Source organism: Tursiops truncatus, chromosome 21 (assembly GCF_011762595.2).
Source record: "Tursiops truncatus isolate mTurTru1 chromosome 21, mTurTru1.mat.Y, whole genome shotgun sequence".
Taxonomy (NCBI): domain Eukaryota; kingdom Metazoa; phylum Chordata; class Mammalia; order Artiodactyla; family Delphinidae; genus Tursiops; species Tursiops truncatus.
In genome coordinates, this window is record NC_047054.1 from 35241964 (window position 1) to 35265402 (window position 23439).

At 48.7% G+C, this 23439-nt stretch overlaps 1 long non-coding RNA gene across 1 annotated transcript in view; it reads right to left on the reverse strand.

Annotated features, from left to right (window-relative positions):
* LOC117310033 (uncharacterized) overlaps nt 1-22685 on the reverse strand; it is a 121035-nt gene extending 98350 nt beyond the window's left edge. Inside the window, exons 1-3 of the long non-coding RNA XR_012329034.1 lie at nt 22562-22685; nt 18982-19086; nt 7564-7704 (exon numbers count right to left, since the gene is read on the reverse strand). This is a non-coding gene — a long non-coding RNA (uncharacterized lncRNA). The remainder of the gene's footprint in view (nt 1-7563; nt 7705-18981; nt 19087-22561) is intronic.
* Between the last annotated feature and the right edge of the window lie 754 nt (nt 22686-23439).

Genomic DNA, 23439 nt, shown 5'->3' on the forward strand with positions numbered 1-23439 from the left:
CGAGACTGACTCTCTCCCGCCTGTAATCCCCCAAATGTTTCCCCACTTTCGCTAGGGTATCTGCCGGGAGAGACATCTGCCAAGGCCCTGAGAGTCTCCGGCATCCCCACTAGGCTGCTGGCTCCTGAGTTCCCTGACAATGAGCACCTCAGCAGGCCGGGAGACACGGCAGAAAACCCCAGAACTGCTCACCTCAGGACTGGGCAGGCACTGCCACAGCCTGATCAGAGAGAGCAGAGAAGGGCTCCCCAGCTGGGACACAAACTCTGCACGAGTGGCCTCTCCTTGAGCCATTACATCAACTCGTGTGACTTGAGGGAAGGAAGGACTGAAGCACACTTGGTTCCTAAGGAGGATGGTATAGGCTCAGTCACGTCCGTCCAAATTCACATGCTGAATCCCTAACCCCCAGGACCCCAGGATGTGGCTGTATTTGGAGATGGGATTTTTAAAGAGGTGATCAAGGTAAAAATGAGGTCACCAGGGTGGATCCTAATCCAATAGGATTGATGTCCTACAAGAAGAGATTAGGACACAGATAGGCACAGGGGGAGACCATGTGAGGACCTGGGGAGAAGATGGCTGTCTAAGCACCAAGGAGAGAGGCCTCAGGAGAAGCCAGCATGCACACACCTTGATCTCCGACAGCATCCAGGACTGGGAGATAGGTCTGTTACCCAAGCTGCCCTGTCTGTGCTATTTGTTACGGCGGTCCTGAGCAGACTCACACGCAGGGTTAACTCAGGGCTCAGACTGGACAGAGCCCACTCTCCATCCCCCTGTACATGGGTTACAGGAACCCCAGGAACTGAGGAGGGGGTCCCTGAGGGGAGGCACAAGATAGAAGATGCTAGGCATTAACATGGCTGCATTCATGTTAAACGTGCCTGAAGTCCAATCACACGAGATGGTTTTGTCCTGTATGTACATCGGCACCTTCAGTCTGAACTGCAGATCTTTGGCTTCACCAGCTCCACTGAGAGCATTAGCTTTCACCTGCTGTGGACCGTCTCCTATAGGATTTCCAGAACCACAAAGCACTGAAGCTTCACAGGACCCAATGTCTGTGGGCTACCGTCCAGGTGACCGTCACAACAGGGCTGCGCAGCTGGCCATAAGAACCCATTTCCCTTTTTCCTGTTCACAGTTACCCTGCACCTCCCAGCCTTCCCACCTCTTCCAGCTGGGGCATACTGTCTCCTGTTACCAAGGGAAACAGGTGAAGTTGGTGAGGGCCTTGGCCAGCCTGCATCCTACAATAGAGGGCATGAAGCCCAGCTGTTCACCGCACCCTGCTGGTTGGAGACCTCACCTGGAAGCAGGGAGGAGAAACAAGGGGGCCAGAGCTTGGGACCTGACACTCACCTGCCTGGACTCTCACAAGAAGGGGACAGACACATCTTGAGCTCCAGCCCTAGTTTTGGAGACACTTTGTTTCCAGCAACAAACTTTACCTTAAACCCAAGGTACTTTACAAACCCCTCCCCAGCTGTCACAGAAAGTCAGGCTTCATCTCATCACACTTTTCTCAAACCCCAGCTCATGCTGAGACCACCACTCAGGGATGGTGCTTCACAGAAGCCCCTTTAAAAGATCCCTCGAGTTCAGTTCTCCCAGCCCTGCCTTCAGTTTAAGGGAGAAGTTTCCTTGACAAACCTTCTCAGTTTCCTTGACAACCAAGCTTCGCAATCTCCCAAACCTCTCTCCCTTCAAACATTCCTATTCTAGGCTGGATGAGCCTAAAGAGACAGTGCTGTCATCACGTGCCAGAAACCGATTCCAAGCCCATAGTTATTGGTTACATGATGTTATTGATGATGAAATCCAGGAAAGCCCGCTTTCCAATATAACCATTTCTGGACTCGGCACTGGGTCCCCTTTCCACGGACAGAGTGGAGTGGCTGTTTTCCACGTGCCCCGTGGTAGAAGAGCTCACCTAATGCAGCCAGGACTTCATCCTTTCCAGGTGATTCCAGGGTCCTCACTCTGCCCAGACCCCACCCACATGGCTGCTGTCTGTGCCAGTCTATACGGGACCTTGGCAATCTCCTAAAATGAGGGCTATTTTATACACAGACAATGGGGTTGAATGCTGGCCCGAAAGATGTGTCCCCCCCAGAACACGTGAACAGGACCATATCTGGGAAAAGGGTCTTTCTATATGTAGTTAAGGGATCTCGAAGTGAGGTCATCTTGTGTTAGGGTGGCCCTCAATCCAATTGAGAAAGTCCTTATGAGAGACAAAAGAGGAGAAACACAGACACAGAGCAGAAGCCACGTGAAGACAGAGACAGAGACGGGAGGGATGCAGCTGCAAGCCTAGGAATGCCTGGAGCCCCCAAAAGCTGGAAAAGGCAGGAAGAACCCTATCCTGGAGCCTTTGGAGAGACTTCTGTCCTGCAACACCTTGATCTCAGATGTCTGGTCTCCAGGACTGGGGGAGGATGAATTCCTGTTGTTTTGAACAACCCAGCTTGTGGTCATTTGTTACAGAAGCCACAGAATGGTCACACAGACCCTGCTCTGTAGGATCCTGGAGTGCGGGCCTCATTAAAGGCCCACAGAGGCTGGGTTACAGAACCCCTTAGGGTCAGCATTGGGCCTCAGAAATAATAAAGCAGTGGCTGGACACCAGAATGTTGAGGGGTCAGTCAGAAGCTCATCCCTAAGGGTGCCGGCTGCACACGGCCTCCCCTGGTTTTTACGCCTGTACCTGTTGGGGATAAGTATTTTCCATCCTGATTCATGACTTCTGATGTCACCCTTCACGTTGCTAATCAAGAACCCACTAGTTTATACAGATGAAACCCTATCAGGGCACTTGCTCCAGTGGTAAACAATTCTGAAGTTGGTCAGAGGTGGAATCGTCTCCCATGCAGCCAGCAGCTCCCCCGCAAGTAGTGTCCTCATCGCAAGGCTGGGGGATGGTGCCAAGGGCGTCTGTGAGTAAACGTGAGCTGAGCCCCAGGCCAGCTGCTGCTGAACTGTTCCCACCCTTCCCAAGTAAAACACCTGAATGTGTTCAAGGACTTGAAAGCCTAGAGGAAAGGGCTTGGAGTCACACCAGCCACAGCACGCAGGCCGAGTTGGTGCCTGCAGGCCAGCCAGGATGGTCCTGGCCCCGGGCGCTCTTCTGGAAGCTTTCCATTTCCCTGCCTGAGGTACCCCTCCTGTCCCGGCCCCCACTGCGTTTTTTCCTTCCTCACCTCTGCACCGCGGAGAAATTCCAGCAGAAGGTATGGGCGACACATCCTCTCCTTTAGGAGGTGGCAGCCCGGCAACTCCTGCAGAAAGTCCAGCAGAGCCCCACTCACACTGGGCCACCAACAGAGCCGTGGCCCCTCACTCCCTCCCAGCAGCCCAGCCCCGAGACTGCTGACGGGGCAGAGAATATGGCGTTCAGGCCCAGCTGCAGGGGCTCTTGCTGCCTGGAGCGGTGTTTATATTGACCTCACGCAGGCACACCTGGGGAGGGCTGGCCGGCAGGGTCAGGCTGCCCAGGTCAGCCAATCCTCACCCCTCAGGGTCTCACAGTTGCATTCTAGCCAAATTCTAGCTCTCACATTCCTGCCCCAGAGCACCTGGGGTCGGGGGGCAGCAGAACCCAGGCTCTGTTCCAGCAGAAGCTCCCTTTCTGTGAACAGGTCTTCCCCCACTCCCATTATCCTCACTGGAGACCAGGAGGCCACAGCATCGGGGCACCTCCAGCACCAGGACCCCACCCTAGGGAATCTCTCAAGAGCAGGGACCAGGCCTGCAGGTGGAGGGGAGGAGGGAGCTGGCCTCTTCAGGATCCCCGGGGCTAGGAAACCTCTTACGCAGGAGGGCCTTGGACTCAGCTTAACTGCCACCCAGGGTCTCCTAACCCTCCCCTGGTAGGGGGGGCCCTTCAGATTCCAGGGCCCCAAGATCCTCCCCACCGACTTCTGACCCCAACTGCAGAGTAGGGGACCCCCTCCGCGCCTTCTTTTTTTCTTGCTCCCAGAATTCCCTGAAGCTGTTATACTCAGGGCGGGATCAGGGCTGCTCCCTGCAGGGCCAGACCCTGATGTCCGGCCAGACCCCAGCTGGCAAGAAAAGGAAGCCCCGTCTCCGCTGCTGAAAACACCAGTGTGGGACGTTTCCCGTCCACTTCACCTGGCGGGGAAACGGGCACACTGAAGTGGAGAGTGATGGGGTGGAGGTGGGAAATGCGGGTGCTCGGAGCCTGGAGAGGAGGGTTCCTGAGGGGGTTGAGGTCACAGGGTGCAGGAGGGTGGCCGGGAGATGGGCAGGGGGACGGGCTGTGCGTGTCCGGAGCACGTGCACCCTCGCTTGGGCCGGCCCCCTGCCCTGAAGGCTGCGTCTAGTAACACAGGGGACCCTGGAAGGGGGTTTGCTGTGTGGCTGGTTCACTAAAGCTGGGTGTCTGTGGGCACATGGGCCCGGCTGCAGTTCCCGGTGAACACACTGTTCTCTCCAGAGAAATGAGGTGGACACTCAGTCCCCGGTCTGTGGATGGTCTAGTCCTCTGGGTGTCTTGTCTCTTCTTGGGGTCACTGGGGCTTTATCCTCACTCCGTGGGGTACAGGAGGGGAGGGATGCACACACCCCGGGCTCACTGTGCCTGGACTCCTGGGGAGGACCTCTCTGGCCCACATGTTCACAGACCTCAGTCACCCCTGCTCGACACTCCCCTCCAGAGACTCGGCAAGAGGACCTGCCCTGTGAAACGGGGCGCCTGGGTCGGGGGGCTTGTGGGTCCCTCCTCAGATGGCCACACTCAGGTCTTGGGGTGGGTGCGGTGGCCTGTGACCACTCACCAAGTCACCACGCTGCTGCGGCTCCTTTCTGGGGCCTGAGATGCCCCAGGGGTGGCTGGGGCAGTGGGGGAGGTTGCTGTGATGGGGAAGTGTGGGACGGAGGTCCTGGGCCCTGGGTCCCTCACCGAGGAGGAGAGGGGGTCATGCCCAGAGGGGGGGAGGCCGGTGACGGTCCTGGGTGTCAGCAAGCACAGCGCCACGCCCCGCAGGCCAGGTGTGGGATTCCTGTGGCCCCAGCACAGAACACCAGATGGGAGGCGGGGTTGGGACAGGGGACGCTTCCTCTCAGGCCTGGAGGCCAAGGTCAAGGTGCTGGGGGCCCACTCCTCCACGGCTTCTGGGGTCAGTCAGTCCCAGGCCACTCCCAGCCCCGTCTCCGTCTCTGCCATGACATCGCCTTCTCCCCCGTGTGTCTGGGTCCAAATGCCCCCCATGAGGACGCCCGCACACTGGTCAGTGACCTCAGCTCACCCCGGGCAGCTCTGTGGTGGCCCATCTGCACACAAAGTCCCATACTGAGGTCCCGGGGAGTCCGTCTTCTGGGGCCTCTTGAGGTGACAATCCTCGTGGTCGACACAGCTCGTGGGGGTGTGTGGGTCCCCCCAGGCCGGAATCCAGAAGCCTCATGGAGGATGGGGTGTCCTGAATCAGGGAGGACGGACGGACGGGCAGAGGGGGGAGGGAGGCCGAGGGGCGGTCAGCCCTGCCCTCCAATGATGGGGAGAGTCTCTAGCAGGCCGGGCCAGAGCTGGCGAGGGGACGCAGTGGTCAGAGGCGGGCGGCCTGGGCTGCAACGTCAGGGTCGCTTAGGGCAACCATAACCCAGCCCCAGCCCTAATGCTGACCCTTCAAAGCACCAACACCAAGCCACATCTAATCAAGTCACACAAATACATCATGAGAAAGAAAAGTACACCAGTATACCTTAGAAATATGAACGCAAGAATCCTCCACAAAATTAGAACAACATGGAGCCAACAGAACATTAAATGGATGATGTCATAAACAAGTATCTCTACACTGGAAATGTCAGGTTGTTCAACATATTAAACCTAAGCAATGTACTGAAGAACTATAAAGAGGTGAAGTCAAAGCACATGATCCTATCAATTATTGCAGGAAAAGCTATAATCAAAATCCAGTGCTATTTCATGATACAAGCACTCAAGAAAGTAGGAATAAAAGGAAGTTTGTTCAATATGAAAAAGAGTAGTATACAAAGCCACAGCAAACACCGTGCTCAATGTTAAAAACTGAAAGATTCACTCCTGAAATCAGGAACAAGGCCAGGAAGCTGGCCTCCACCACTGATAATAGTGTACTGGAAGTTCTACCCAGAGTTTTGAGGGAAGAAACCAAAGGCATCCATATGTGAATGGAAAAATTAAAACTATGTCTATTCACAGAACACAGATCACACCATCTTAAATATAAAACTTCCTATAACAACAAAAAATATTTGACTAATCAGTAATTCAGCAAAGTAACAGAAAAAAATATCAATTCACAAAAATCTATCTTATACATATATACTAGCAATCAACAATCTGAAAAAGAACTTATGAAAACAACTCCATTTTTAAATAATGTCAACATTAATATTTAGGAATATATTTAATGAAGATACAAGACTTGCTTTTCTGTACGTAAAGCTGTCTGTACGTTTGAAATTACTGGAAAGTCAAGTACTTTTCAAAACACCATGTCAAAACCATGCCAGAAAGGCAGAGGAAATATCAAACTTCCATGCAGAGGCCAAGCCTTACCCAGATCCAGTTCACCCCAAGTCCACATGTCATTTAGAGGCACTGTGGAAAGACTTATTAGGACTTCCCAATATAAAGGACTTCCCTTTCTTCCCTGTTGTGGATGACCTGGATGTGGTAGAAACAGTGGGATTTTGGAAGTTCAATTTTCCACACCATTCCACCAAAAAAACTTGATAGAAATAATAAATGAATTCAGTAAAGATGCAAAATCAGTACACACAGCTCAACTGCATTTCTAAACACTAATAATGAACCATCAGAAAGAGAAAAAAAAACCCTATTTACAACCGCATCAAAAAGAACAAAATACCAAGGAATAAATTTAACCTAGGATGTGAAAGACCTGAAAACTTTAAGACACTCATGAAGACATTGAAGAAGACGCAAGTCGGTGGAAAGACTCCCCGTGCTCATGGAATGTAATAATTACTGATGCTAAAATGTCCGTTCTACCCAAAGCGGTGCACACAGGGAAGGCAGGCCGTCCTGAAATTCCAATGGTGTTTTTCACAGAAATGGAGCAAATCCTCCTAAGATGTGTGTGGAGCCACAAAGGACCCCGAAGAGCCAAGGCGACCCTGAGAAAGGAGAACGGGCCGCAGGCATCTCCCTCCCTGACTTCACACTTCATCACGAAGCTACAGTCCCCAAAACAGTGCGGAACTGGCTCAAAACAGGCGCACAGACCAGAGCGACGGGACGGAGAGCCCAGAACACATCCTGCACGGTGGGGGGGGGGGGGGGGGGGGGGGGGGGGGCCGTTAAGTTACGACAAGGGGGCCAAGGACACACCAAGCGGAAGGGCAGCCCCACGGTAAACGGTGCGGGGAAGACTGCACACCCCATAACCCACGCGGCTCCACCGCACACCAGCCTGACCAAACACCCAGCTTTGCACACCAAGGCCTTCCTGGGTCGCATGAAGACGGACCCCCGCAGCCGTCAGTCGCCCCCAGGAGGCTTCTCCCCACTGTTCCTCACTGTCTCCTCACCTGTTCCTCCGGCGTCGCCTGCGTCCTCAGGAAACCCAGCTCCCGTCAGCGTGGACGCAGCCCCACGTTGTCCTGAAGCCGAAACCACAGCGAGTCCTTGAGGAGACCGAGCGCCCGTCAGCAGCCAAAACCCGGCGGTGCCTGAGGAGACACAACTCCCCTCAGCTGCGCTCAGAGCGCGTTCCGCAAAGAACGCGCATGCCCTGTGGGTCACAGAGGCGGGATCAGCGCCACCCCTGTGGTCGGTGTGGGAAGTGCAGGCCGCCCCTCCCTCACGGGTCACTGGAGACAGAGACCCTGCTGGCAGAACTGCTGAACCCATTAAATTGTGGAAATCAAACAAATGAGGACAATATCCCATAGCTTCTCTAAAGTAGTTAATGAACAATGAATTGGAAACCAGATGGAATAAAATGAATGTAGACACGAGCTTTACAACTTACACCAAATTCACACAAAATGATTCAGAGACAAGTTTGAAATGCAAAACTATTCAAAATTATAGGAGAACACATAAAAGAAAATTGATATGAGCTTGGGCTTGGTCATGCCCATCACAAGATTTGTGGTTTTAACGCACAACACAAAAAAAACAGTCCAGAAAGAAAAACAAGGGATTCTGTGGACTTTATAAAATTAAAGGTTTCTACTGTGTGATAAACCTCATTCAGAAAATCGAAAGACAACACACACTGGGGGGGAAAAACTGCAAACATATCTAATAAAGAATTTGTCTCAAAATATACAAAGAACTACAACACAACCCCATTAAAAATAGGGAAAGCTCTAAATAGACACCTGGTCAAAGAAGGTACAGAGATAGTATACAAAACTATGCCCAGGACAGGGGGACAGAGAAACAGTGGTCCAGTTCAACTCCCTGAGTCATGTGTGACCCAGGACTAGTCCTGTCCTTCCTGGAGGCCTCAGAGTGATGGGGAGGGAGGAAGGGGAAGAGGGCGGATTCTGCTTAAACCTAACTCTAACCCCGACCACTCTCACCACTTTCATTCAACATGGACTAGGAAGTCCTAGACATAGTAATTACATGAGAAAAAGAAATAAAAGGAATCCAATGGCAGAGGAAAAAGTAACACTGTCACTGTTTGTAGATGAGATGATGTTTTATATTTCATTTATTTATTTATTTATTCATTTATTTATTCTGGTTGCGCTGGGTCTTAGTTGTGGCAGGTGAGCTCATTAATTGCGGCAGGCAGGCTCCTTAGTTGTGGCATGCGAACTCTTAGTTGTGGCATGCATGTGAGATCTAGTTCCCTGACCAGAGATCGAACCCCGGCCCCCTGCATTGGGAGCGGGGACCCTTAACCACTGGACCACTGGGGAAGTTCCGAAACGATGTTTTATTTAGAAAATCCTTAAGACCCCCCAAAACAAATAGAATTCATTGGAGAATTCAGTTAAGTTGCAGGATAAAAAATTAACCTATAGAAATCAGTTGCATCTCTATCCACTGGCAACAAACTTTCAGAATGAGAAATTAAGAAAACAAACGCATTGACAATGGTATTAACAAAAATGAAATACCTAGGAATACATCTAACCCAGGAGGTAAAAGACCTGTACTCAGAAACTGGAAGACACTGATGAAAGAAACTGGAGACGACACAGACAAATGGACAGATATAATGTGTTCATGGATTGGAAGAATTCATATTGTTAAAATGATTCCACACCCCAGAGCAATCTAGAGATTTGATGCCATTCTTATCAAAATACCAATGGAATTTTATGAGAACTAGAGCAAAGAATTATAATATGTGTAAGGAAACAGAAAAGAACCTGAGTAGTCAATACGATCTTAAGAAAGAAGCAGAAACTTGGACATATCACACTCCCTGTTTCAAACTATACTACATATCTAGAATAATCAAGACAGTATGGTATCGGAACAAAAGAAATACACATAGATCCATGGAACAGAATTGAGAGCCCCAAGATAAATATAGGCATATATGGTCAATTCATCTATGACACAGGAGGTGAGACTATACAATGGGGAATAATAGCCTCTTCAATGAATGGTGGTAGGAAAACTGGACAACTACATGTACAAGAATCAAACTGGAATCCTTTCTTATACCACCTACACAAGCAACCTCAAAATGAATCAAATGCTTCAATGTAAGACCTGAAGCCATAAAGCTCCTCGAAGAAAACATAAGGAGTCTGGTCTTTGACATCCATCTTAGCAATATTTTCTGGATCTGTCTCCCCAAGCAAGAGAAACAAAAGCAGAATAAACCAATGGGACTCCATCCAACTTTGAAGCTTTTCTATGGCAAAGGAAACCATCCACAAAATGAAGAGGCAGCCTACCGAATGTGAGAAAATAGTTGCAAACAATATGTCTGAAAAGGGGTTCATATCCAAAACAGATGAAGAACTCACACAACTGAACCTCCAAAAACCAAAAACCCAATTAAAACTTGGGACTGAACATTTTTCCAAAGAGTATGTACAGATGGCCGAGAGACATATGAAACTATGACCAATATCATTTATCATCAGGGAAACGCACATCAAAAGAACAATGAGATTATCACCTCACACCTAAAAACTTGGCTATCGTCCAAAAGACAACAAATAACAAGCCTTGGCGAGGATGAGGAGAACCCTCATGCATTCTCTTGGGAATGTTCATTGGTGCAGCCACTATGGAGAATAGTACAGAGGTTCCTCAAGAAATTAAAAATAGAACTACCATATGATGCAGGAATTACACTTGGGGGTATCTTTCTGAAGGAAACAAAAACACAAATTCAAAAACATATACACAAGGAGATCAGCTCAGTGCTTTGTGACCACATAGAGGGGTGGGATAGGGAGGGTGGGAGGGAGGGAGACGCAAGAGGGAAGAGATATGGGAACACATGTATATGTATAACTGATTCACTTTGTTATAAAGCAGAAACTAACACACCACTGTAAAGCAATTATACTCCAATAAAGGTTTAGAAGAAAAAGAAAACAAAAAATACATGAATGCATCTAAATCACATCTACAATGGACACTTAGGTTTATCTTGTATGTCTGAACCACAGTTACTCCTTTTTGACAGTAAAATGCATTCCCCTCCTCAATGCCAAAGCAGATGTACAATTCATATCCAAAAGACCAAAAACAGGCCAATTAGGTCAGTAAAGTTTAAGTTAAACCATGTATAAGCCAGAGTGAGTTCCTCACACCTCAATATGTGAAGAGTTTTTTTCCCTTTTGATTACAAGTCTTTCAATAGAAAGCATTGATGATCAAAATGTCAATCCCTCAGTGCCAGAATGATTCAGCTGTTTGGCCCAGGTGTAGATCATGTCCCTCAGCGCTAGGCCTCCTTTATATTTGCCTAGTTAATCCACATTGGGGGAACATTGATCAGGTATCGTGAACATGCTCAGAGGAATGTTAATGAGAAAACGCTTTATATAGGTCATACATTTTATTATTCATACCCAATTGTCACACAAGCATTGCACATGTGCTTTTAGCAGTAGACCTAAAGCAAACAGTGATACATCATGAGTAGTTACATTCTCATAACTTCATTAGGTAATTTTCCTTTCCTCTTAAACATCAGGGCAAAATGAAGCCAACACAGTAACTTTCATAAATACACACTTCCATACAGAGGTGTCATTTATCCAATTGCTCCAAGTCCTAAGTAGCTTGAGGGGAAGGACTTCCCTGTGTCTGGAAAACACAGATCAAAGCCAGTAACAAAAAAAACCAAAAACATTATAACCATATTCACCAGTTCACTCAATAACCAATCCTTCTGTTAACTTTTTATGAAGCCATCCGATTCTCCATTAAGATTTTTCATTTCTTACCCAGTTTGGCATTATGATATGAAATTTATCAGAGACCTGTGCTTGCCAAAAGGTCCTTCACATAGATATTCTTGAAGATGGAGCACTTTTGCAAAGTGTTAGAGCACAACAGTAACTATCTATAAATCACATAAAGACTTAAAAGTTCATGGTTAAACATTTGACCACAATGTAAATGACAAAAGAAACCATTAATGCTGTTACATACAACATTTAAAAATAACTAGAATTATGACCAATAAAATTTTACCAGGACATGCTAGCTTTTTAGGAATTCCATGTAATTTAACATACTAATCAAACATTTCTCTCTGAGATGGCTCAAGGACCTTCGAAAGCAGCTCAAAGTTAGCTGGAGATCAAAAGTACTGTTAGAATTGGCCAAACAACACTTATTCACTGAACCAAAGTAAAGAGATTTCAAACAAAAATACAGATGACAGACAGGCAAAGGAACTCACAAGCTGTTCACAATCAAAAGCAGCATTCCAAGGAAACTTTGGAGGGAGAATCCAAATCCAGGCTTGCCCTAACCCACTTCCAACAAAATCCATCTTAGAAAATCCTGGTCATGCACAACTCTTTCCTCAGTGTTCCCTTTTCACAAATGTTCATCACCTTCTGTATCCATCTTATGTTGCCCCTTATTTTTTTCCACATTCAGACACAACCAGCTCTACTACAAAGTGACTTTCTTTTCTCTTTGTACCATCAGCCTGTTACCTAGCTGCTCACTTTCTTTATTACGTAGCTTAATAAATGTTTGAACATATGGAATTTCTTTTGTCTTTCTCTTCCTGTGACAAAATAACTCTAGCTGAAGGATGGTATAGTCATTTAGGCTCCCACTCAAAGACCACCATTCCTCATTTTTCAAGAATGTATCCATACATTGGCCAGACAAAATTACAATAGAATTGCATTCTTTTCTTAGTCTTAGGTTTACAACTATAGGTTGACCAGTCTGCCAGGATTTTGCCCACTGGCTATCACATGGAACTGAAGAAGAAGCACTTCTTATGCTTGAACCATAGAACACTCACACATGGACTAAAAACAAAACAAAATCCTAAACACCAATGGAAGCCTCAAACCAAAGGAACCAGAAACCAAACAGAAACCAAAAACCAAACAGCTCAAGACTCAAATCATCTTCCAAGTCTCAACTTAGCCTGTGACCTCTGTCCAAGTGGTGCACCTTCCAAATGAGATTTCCTGGAATGAAAAGTCACCCAAATGGGAACCAAGGTTACCCCAAATTCACAGGGTTAAAAGGACCTCAGACTGCATGCCAGGGGAGTTACCACACGCTGGCTGAGGTGCTGCAACCTCCCAAATGCTATTTTTCTGGTTCCCCAAAATAATCCCTTGGAGTAAGACATTCGGGGCAGCCCAGGCAGGAGGAAGAGAGGAACGTCCTCAAGGCAAATATGGCCTCGGCAGCTGGTAGGGTGTTCCCTCTTCCACCATCTATTCCTGCCCCAGAGTTCTAACTGCTGGGATGACTGGGGCACAGCCTTTCCAGGCAAGGGTGTCAGGTGGTCTGCCCTCTAAAGGCATTCTCCAACCCTACACTCTCTCGAAAGCGGCTGGCGTGGAGAAAATCTCAGTGCCCGATTGAGTCAGGGAACCCACAGGGGCCATCCCCAAGTCAGCCCCACATTGGGTACTAAATATGATGTCGAAAACTCGACTACTGTGCACCAGTGCCAAATCGAATCTGAGAGAGAGTGGTTTGGAGGAAGTAGAAAAGAATAGCTTTACTGCTTTGGCAGCCAAAGGGGGACACAGAAAACTCATGCCTCAAAAACCGTGCGTCCCAATGCAGGAGGATCTGGTGAGGAGTTTTACAGCAGTGGTTTAAGGATGCAGCTCCTCCTAAGGTTTAGTGTGTGTACAGGGACTTAACTCCCTTTAATCTGGCCTCAGATGGTCTCTTGATGAGCTTCTCTGAAATAAAGAAGACTAAAATCTTCTATTTTGTGGGCGTTTTAGGTTGGTAAAGAGCCCAAAGATAGGCTTACCTGTATCCCTTGAGGCAAAATCAGGATCCAGCCCCAAGGCAGCACTATTGTTTCTTGATGCTTCCTCACTTTTCTCTGCATCCCCTCCCTTCCCTGACTAGCAACCGTTCGAATCTGCCCTTTGGAAATCAGGGAGGGTCCTGGAGTCTCTAGTCTAAATAAGGCGCTGACACTACACCTAACTCAGACCCTGACATTCTCCCTAAGCAAAGCCCTGAGACTACTCCTAACTCATTCCCTGACACTGTACCTAACAAAAGGTTCTGATGCTAATCCTAAATCAGGCCCTGACACTGTGTCTAACGAAGGCCCTGCTGCCGTCAATAACTAAAGTCCTGACACTATCCTGAGCTAATATCCTCACCCATGTCTTACTAAGGTCCTGAAACTGTCCCAAAGGAAGCCCTTACGCTGTCCCTAAAAGAGGCCCTGAGCATGTTTTTAACAAAGATCCTAATGCTACTCCTACAGAGGCCCTTATGCTGCTCCTAAGTCACGCCCTGACACTGTCCCTGACTCAGGCCCTTAAGATAGGCTTCACATAGGCCCTGTTGCCATACTTCAGTTAGGCTCTGACGTTGTCCCTACATCAAACCCTGACACTGGTCTTGATTAAAGACCTGACACTGGTCCTGATTAAAGCCCTGACACTGGTCCTAACTAGGACCCTGATGCTCTCAATAACTAAAGTCTTCACGCTATCCCTAGCTCATTTCCTGACACTACCCCTGGCCTGGAAACTGACTCTGTCCCGAGCTAATTTCCTGCCTCTTATCCTCACTGATGACCTAATGCTCTCCCTAATTAAGACCCAGACTAGTCCTAACTAAGGTCCTGACACTGTCGCTAACTAAGGCCCGGAATCTACACTAATACAGGTCCTGCTACCGGCAATAACTAAAATACGACACAATCCTGAGCTAATATCCTGACCCATTTCTAAACAAGGTCCTGACACTCTCTCTAAGAAATCCCTGTTGCTTTCCCTAAGTCAAGCACTGACGCTGTCCCTGCCTGCATCAATGACACTGGTTCTAAATAAGGCCCTGATAAACTCAGTGACTAAGGTCTAGACACTATCCCTAGGTCATTTCCTGACACGATCCATGAACTTTACCCTAAACCTAGCCCTAGCAAATGTCCTGCCTCTTATGCTAATTGAAGCCCTTACTCTGTGCCTAACACAGACCCTGAATATAGGCCCAAGGCCATGACACTGTCACTAAGGCCTAGATGCTCGTCCTAAATCGGGCCAAGAACTGACACTCAATAAAACCCTAACACTATTCCTAACTCAGGCCCTGACACGGTACCTAACAAAGGCCCAGATACTAGTCCTAACGCAGGCCCTGACACTGTCTCTGACTAAGGGCCTGCTGCCGTCAATATCTAATGTCCTAACACTATCCTGAGCTCATTTCCTGACCCATCTCTTAACGAGGTCCTGAAACTGTCCCTAAATAAGCCTGACGGTGTCCCTAAGAGAGACCCTGAGGCTGTCCCTAACAGAGGTCCTGATAATGGCTTTAGCAAAGCCCCTGAGGCCGATCCTACCTAGGCCCTTATGCTGCTCCTAAGTCATGCCCTGATACTGTACCTAGCTAAGGCCCTGACCCTACGCCTCACTCAAGCCCTGTCACCCTTCCCAAGTCCGGCTCTGACGCTGTCCCTACCTGAAGGCCTGACAATGGTCCTAAATTAGACCCTGATGCACTAAGTAACTGAAGTCTTGGCACTAATCCTAGGTCATGTCCTGACACTATCCCTAGACTTAACCTAAACTTGCCTTTAACTAATGTCGAGCCTCTTGTGCTAACTAAATCCCAGATGCTGTCCCAAATTAAGGCACTGAAATTAGTCCCGAGGCTATGAACCTCTCCCTAACAGAGGCCTGGAGGCTCGTCCTAACTCAGGTACTGACACAACACCTAACTCAGGCCCTGACACTGTACTTAAAAAAGGCTCTGACGCTCGTCCTAAAATCCTGACCCATGTTTTACCAAGATCCTAAAGCTGTCCCAAAGTAAGCCTTGACACTGTCTCTAAGGGAGGTCCTGAGAATGTCCCTAACAGAGGCCCTAAGAATGTCTTTTACGAAGACCCTAAGGCTGATCCTACAAAGGCCCTTATACTACTCCTACGTCATGCCCTGACACTGTCCCTCACTCAGGCCCTAAAGATAGGCCTCACTTAGGCCCTGTTTCCGTACCTTAGTTAGGCTCTGACGCTGACCCTACATCAAGCCCTGACACTGGTCCTGATTAAGCCCCTGACACTGGTCCTAACTAAGGCCCTGTTGCTCTCAATCACTAAGGTCTTCACGCTATCCCTAGCTCATTTCCTGACACTGTCCCTGGCCTGGAAGCTGACTCTGTCCCGAGCTAATTTCCTGCCTCTTTTCCTCACAGAAGCCCTAATGGTCTCCCTAACTAAGGCCCAGATTAGTCCTAACTAAGGCCCTGACACTGTCTCTAACTAAGGCCCGGAATCTATCCCTAATATAGGACCTGCTGCCGGCAATAACTAAAATCCGGACACTATCCTGAGTTAAGAATCTGACCCATTTCTAACCAAGGTCCTGACACTGTCCCTAAGAAAGTCCTGTCTCTGTCCCTAAGTGAAGGCCTGAGGCTGTGCCTAACTAAGGCCCTGAAGCTACGCCTACCTGAGGTCTTGACGCTGTGACTGCCTCAGGCCCTGATCATGCCTTTAACTAAGACCCTGTTGCTGACCCAACAAAGGCCCTGATGCACCTCCTACATCATGCTCTGACAGTGTCCCCACCTAAGGGCCTGAAGCTAGACCTCACTCAGGCCCTGTGGCTCTCCCTAAGTCAGGCTCTGATGCTGTCCCTACCTGAAGCCCTGACACCGGTTCTAATTAAGGCCCAGATACTCTCAGGGACTAAGGCCTTGACACTACCCCTAGGTCATTTCCTGACACGATCCCTAGACTTCACCCTAAGCCTGGCCCTTGCAAATGTCCTGCCTCTTATGCTAACGGAAGCCTTTATGCTGTGCCTAACTCAGGCCCTGAATTTAGTCCCAAGGCCGTGACACTGTCCCTAACTGAGGTCTAGATGCTCTTCCTAAATCTGGCCCAGAACTGTCCCTCACTAAGGCCCTAACACTACTTCTAACTCAGGCCCTGACACGGTACCTAAAAGAGGCCCACATGCTAGTCCTAACGCAGGCCCTGACACTGTGTCTAACTAAGGCCCTGCTGCTGTCAATATCTAAAGTCCTGACATTATCCTGAGCTAATATCCTGACCCATGTCTTTCCAAGGTCCTGAAACTCTCCGAAAGTAAGCCCTGACGCTGTACCTAAGGGAGGACCTGAGGATGTCCCTATCAGAGGCCCTGAGAAAGTCTTTAATGAAGACCCTAATGCTGATCCTACAGAGGCCCTTATACTACTCCTAAGTCATGCCCTGACACTGTCCCTCACTCAGGACCTAAAGATAGGCCTCACTTAGGCCCTGTTGCCGTACCTTAGTTAGGCTCTGACGCTATCCGTACATTAAGCCCTGACACTGGTCCTGATTAAGGCCCTGACACTGGTCGTAACAAAGGCACTGATGCTCTCAATCACTAAGGTCTTCACACTATGCCTAGCTCATTTCCTGACCCTATCCCTGACCTGGAAGCTGACTCTGTCCCGATCTAATTTCCTGCCTCTTGTCCTCACAGAAGCCCTATGCTCTCCTTAACTAAGGCCCAGACTAGTCCTAACTCGGGCCCTCACACTGTCTCTAGCTAAGGCCTGGAATATGTCCCTAATATAGGCCCTGCTGCCGGCCATAACTAAAATCCGGACACTATCCTGAGCTAATATCCTGACCCATTTCTAAACAAGGGCCTGACGCTCTCCCTAAGAAAGCCCTGTCGCTGTCCCTAAGTGAAGGCCTGAGGCTGTACCTAACTCAGGCCCTGAAGCTGTGCCTACCTGAGGCCTTGAAGCGGTGACTACCTCAGACCCTGATCATGTCGTTAACTAAGACCCCATTGCTGACCCAACAAAGGCCCTGATGCAGCTCCTACATAATGCCCTGACAGTGTCCCCAGCTAAGGGCCTGACGCTAGGCCTAAATCAGGCCCTGTTGCTCTCCCTACGTCAGGCACTGGAGCTGTCCCTACCGGCAGCCATGATAGTGGTTCTAAATAAGGCCCTGATACTGTCAATGACTAAGGTTCTGACACTATCCCTAGGTCATTTCCTGACACGATCCATAAACTTTACCCTAAAACTAGCCCCAGCAAATGTCCTGCCTCTTATGCTAACTGAAGCCCTTAATCTGTGCCTAACACAGACACTGAATTTAGGCCCAAGGCCATGACACTGTCCCTAATTGAGGCCTAGATGCTCAACCTAAATCTGGCCCAGAACTGTCCCTCGCTAAAGCCGTAACACTATTCCTAACTCAGGCCCTGACACGGTACCTAACAGAGGTCCAGATGCTGGTTCTAACGCAGGCCCTGACTCTGTGTCTAACTAAGGCCCTGCTGCCATCAATATTTAATGTCCTGACATTATCCTGAGCTAATATCATGACCCATGTCTTATCAAGGTCCTGAAACTGTCCCACAGTAAGCACTGACGCTGTCCCTAAGTGAGGCCCTGAGGCTGTCTCTACCACAGAATCTGAAATTCTAATGTCCTGACTCTCCCTAACTACCATCCTGACGCTGCCCCTAAGTGAGGCCCTGACACCCTTCTTAACTAAGGACTTGCCACTGTCCCTACCTAAAACCCTGACACTGTCTGTAACTAATGACCTGACTCCCTAACTGACACCCTAGTTTGGGTCCTAACTAATGCCCTGACACTGGTTCTAATTATGGCCATAATGCTGGTTCTAAGGCCCTGAAGATATCCCTAAGTAACAGCCTGAACTGTGTCTAACGAAGGCTCTCACGTTATCTCTAAGTGAAGCACTGACACTGTCCCTAACTTAGGCCCTTATAGTCTAAGCTGTCACTAAATAATGCCCTGATCCTGTCCATAAGTAAGGTCCTGAATATGTCCCTAAGTGCATCTCTGACGATGTCCTTAACAGCCTGAACTCTCTTCAAGTTATCTCTGAGGCTCTGACACTGGCCCTTCCTAAGGCCTCACCCCAGGGTTGTCCCAGGCTGCTGGGCAGTTTTCTCTTCCGCATCTATAGCCAGCTGCCTGCCATCGGCCACTCTAAGATTCTGCGATACAGTGGTCCCACGTGGGATGTGCCTGTGTAGGCTCACCTGCGGGAGGAGAGTCATGGCCACTCCGCCTTCCAGGGGACTGTGGCTCAGGGTAGGAACCTCACAGCCAGTGTCTGGACACAGGGTCTGTGTCCTTGTTCGTTGTAAATCCCTTGGAGTTACCTCTAACATTTTTGAATGGATATCGCCCCCTCTGCATATTCATAATATAAATTATTTACCACATTAAAATCCAAGAATGACATTCTTAGAACGAACAGCAGAACACTGGATGCCCCCCCCCCAATGATCTATTACTTGGAGGATTTAAAATTCTAATGAGAAAACACTCACTCTCCTCACCCTCTTGGGCGTCAGCACAAGGCGGGAATCAGCTGCATCCTTTATTTATCCCTCTGATTTTCCAGAACCTTTCCTTCCAGGAGAAATCTCTGGGCTCTTCGGGAGCTGTGAGTGGTGGCTGTCAGGTAAATCTGAGACTGAAAAGCAAGAGAAAGACAGACAGAGGAGGAGATGAGAATCGGTGACGGGGAGAAGCAGGGGTGTCCACGTTCAATCGCAGGCTGAGAGTCTGGGTTAGTCTCCAGCGAAGCTAAGGACCACCAGGGTCTGGCCCCACTGGCCTTGTCACTTGGTGTGGGGACTGGGGACAGCCAACCCCCCATGGCCACTCTCAGAGAAATCAGGGAGGTGGGAGAGCACCCCTGAAAGCCAGATTGAAAATGGTCATGCTGTGAAATAATAAGATGCCCTTCCAGAAATGTGAAGACTGTTCTCTTGGTTCTCAAAGACTTGCAAATACTCTGTGTCCTTCTGGAGGCATGCTGAAGCCTTCAGCCTTTGAGGGCAGTAATGGGAGTGCATCTGGGCTCAAAACCATCCAAGATGACCCGTGTCCACCCCTCGGGTGCTGTGGGGCCTGAAATCCCCTGATCACCAAGGACGGGAGGGGCCGCACAGACACTCCACTGGACCACCGGGGGCTTGGCTGCTGGGCTACAGTCCTTTATCAGATACATGGTTTGCAAACATCTTGGGCCATTTTGGATGGTGGATTATCTTATTCCTTGCTCCTTTTATACACAACTGTTTTTCATCTTGAGGAAGTCCAATTCATCTATTTTGTCTTTTGTTGCTTGTGCTTTTGGTAGATCTAAGAAATCATGACCAAATCCAAGGTCATGAAGATTTACTCTCATGTTTTCTTCTAGGAGTTTTCTAATTTTGGTTCTTGCGTCTAGGCCTTTGGTCCATTTTGCATCTAGGCCTTTGGTTGATTTTGTATATGAGGTGGGGGGAGGTAAGGGTCCAACTTTACTCTTCTGCATGTGGGTATCCAGTTGTTCCAGAACCTGTGCTCACTGTTTGGGAGAAAATATCTGCAAATGACGTGACCAACAAGGGCTTAATTCTAAAATATACAAACAGCTCATACAACTCAAAAGAGAAAAAAAATCAAAAACTGGCAGAATTTTAGAAGGTCTAAATAGTCATTTCTCCAAGGACACACAGACGGCCAAGAGGCACGTGAAAAGATGCTCCACATCGCTAATTATTAGAGAATGCAAATCAAAACTACAGTGAGTTATCACCCCGTAGTGGTCAGAATGGCCATCATTAAAATGTCTAGAAATAACTGCTGGAAGGGGTGTGGAGAAAAGGGAACCCTCCTACACTACTGATGGGAATGTAAATTGATGCAGCCGCTATGGAAAGCAGTATGGAGGTTCCTCAAAAACTAAAAATAGAATTACCATATGAACCAGCAATCTCACTCCTGGGCACACATCCAGACAAAACTATAATTCAAAAAGGTACGTGCACCCCAGCATTCACAGCAGCACTCTTCACGATAGCCAAGACACGGAAGCAACCTGAATGTCCCTCAACAGATGAATGGATATTGAAGATGTGGTACATATATACAATGGAATATTACTCACCATAAAACAGAATGAAATAATGCCATCTGCGGCTACATGGATGGACCTAGAGATTATCATACAAAGTGAAGTAAGTCAGCCAGAGAACAACACATACCATGTGATATCACTTATATGTGGATTATAAAATGAGACACAAATGAACCTATCTACAGAACAAAAACACACTCACAAATATAGAAAACAGACTTGTGGTTGTCAAGGGGAAGACAGGGGAGAGGGATGGATTGGGAGTTTGGGATTAGTAGATGCAAATTATTATATATAGGATGGATAAACAAGGTCTTACTGTACAGCACAGGGAACTGTACTCAATACCCTGTAATTAACCATAATGGAAAAGAATATGAAAAATATGTATATATGTATGTTTGTATATATAAATCACTTTGCTGTACAGTAGAAATTAACACAACACTGTAGGAGCACAGACACTCCGGTCAGACTCAAGGTGACCTCTGGAGCCAGGACAGAGGCCCGGCCTCTCTGTGGGCAGGCAAACCCACACCGCACAGGCCCTGGTGCAGTGCCCGTTCCGTGGGGTCAGGTGGGTGCACGCAGGTCAGCCAGTGTCTGTGTGTCTCAGCCTGTAACCACAGACCACACTGTCCTGCTCTGCTCACAAGAGCGAGGCCAATGGAGGGACAACAGGGGTGGGAACAAAGCCGGGTCATGGTCTGGCCGGGTGAGAAAGGGTCCAAGGAGCGAGAACCCGGCTGCCCTTGCCTGGTGAGCCGAGAACTGATGTCCACCCTGTGGGCAGCCCCTCTCCCCACGTCCCGAGGTAAGGCTGCCTTTCCTGCACCCTGGGCAGTGTCATGCCCGTGTTTACAGCAGGACGCACAGCAGTGCACGCAGCAGGCCTGATGCCTGCCCTTGCCATGTACTTGGGGGCTTCCTGAGGGTGGAACATCCCGACAGGACACAGGCCGACCCCGGGCAGGATGTAGGGGTGAAGCGTTTGGGAGCCTCTGGAGGGGATCCTCACCTGTCTGCACAGGTGAACTGAGGACACCGACCAAGGGTGAGCAGGTGGGGAGCCCCGGAAGGGTCCTAGGACTTCCCAATATAAAGGACTTCCCTTTCCTCCCTGTTGTGGATGACTTGGATGTGGTAGAAACAGCGGGATTTTGGAAGTTCAATTTTCCACATCATTCCACCAAGAAAAACTGTTAGAAATAATAAATGAATTCAGTAAAGACACAAAATCAGTACACACAGCTCAACTGCATTTCTAAACACTAATAATGAACCATCAGAAAGAGAAAAAAACCCTATTTACAACCGCATCAAAAAGAACAAAATACCAAGGAATAAATTTAACTGAGGATGTGAAAGACCTGAAAACTTTAAGACACTCATGAAGACACTGAAGAAGACACAAGTCGGTGGAAAGACTCCCCGTGCTCATGGAATGCAAGAAGTACTGTTGCTAAAATGTCCATGCTACCCAAAGCGGTGCACACAGGGAAGGCAGGCCGTCCTGAAATTCCAATGGTGTTTTTCACAGAAATGGAGCAAATCCTCCTGAGATGTGTGTGGAGCCACAAAGGACCCCGAAGAGCCAAGGTGACCCTGAGAAATGAGAACAGGCCGCAGGCATCTCCCTTCCTGACTTCACACTTCATCACGAAGCTACAGTCCCCAAAACAGTGCGGAACTGGCTCAAAACAGGCGCACAGACCAGAGCGACGGGACGGAGAGCCCAGAACACATCCTGCACGGTGGGGGGGGGGGGGGGGGGGCCATTAAGTTACGACAAGGGGGCCAAGGACACACCAAGCGGAAGGGCAGCCCCACGGTAAACGGTGCGGGGAAGACTGCACACCCCATAACCCACGCGTCTCCACCGCACACCAGCCTGACCAAACACCCAGCTTTGCACACCAAGGCCTTCCTGGGTCGCATGAAGACGGACCCCCGCAGCCGTCAGTCGCCCCCAGGAAGCTTCTCCCCACTGTTCCTCACTGTCTCCTCACCTGTTCCTCCGGCGTCGCCTGCGTCCTCAGGAAACCCAGCTCCCGCCAGCGTGGACGCAGCCCCACGTTGTCCTGAAGCCGAAACCACAGCGAGTCCTTGAGGAGACCGAGCGCCCGTCAGCAGCCACAAGCCGGCGGTGCCTGAGGAGACACAACTCCCCTCAGCTGCGCTCAGAGCGGGGTCCGCGGGGAAGGCGCATGCGCTGTGGGTCACAGAGGCGGGATCAGCGCCACCCTGTGGTCGGTGTGGGAAGTGCAGGCCGCCCCTCCCTCACGGGTCACTGGAGACAGAGACCCTGCTGGCAGAACTGCTGAACCCATTAAATTGTGGAAATCAAACAAATGAAGACAATATCCCATAGCTTCTCCAAAGTAGTTAGGGAACAATGAATTGGAAACCATATGGAATAAAATGAATGTAGATACGAGCTTTACAACTTACACCAAATTCACACAAAATGATTCAGAGACAAGTTTGAAATGCAAAACTATTCAAAATTATAGGAGAACACATAAAAGAAAATTGATATGAGCTTGGGCTTGGTCATGTCCATCACAAGCTTTGTGGTTTTAACACACAACACAAAAAAACAGTCCAGAAAGAAAAACAAGGGATTCTGTGGACTTTATAAAATTAAAGATTTCTACTGTGTGAAAAACCTCATTCAGAAAATCGAAAGACAGCACACACTGGGGGGAAAAAACTGCAAACATATCTAATAAAGAATTTGTCTCAAAATATACAAAGAACTACAACACAACCCCATTAAAAATAGGGAAAGCTCTAAATAGACACCTGGTCAAAGAAGGTACAGAGATACTATCTATACTATACAAAACTCTGCCCAGGACTGTGGGGCAGAGAAACAGTGGTCCAG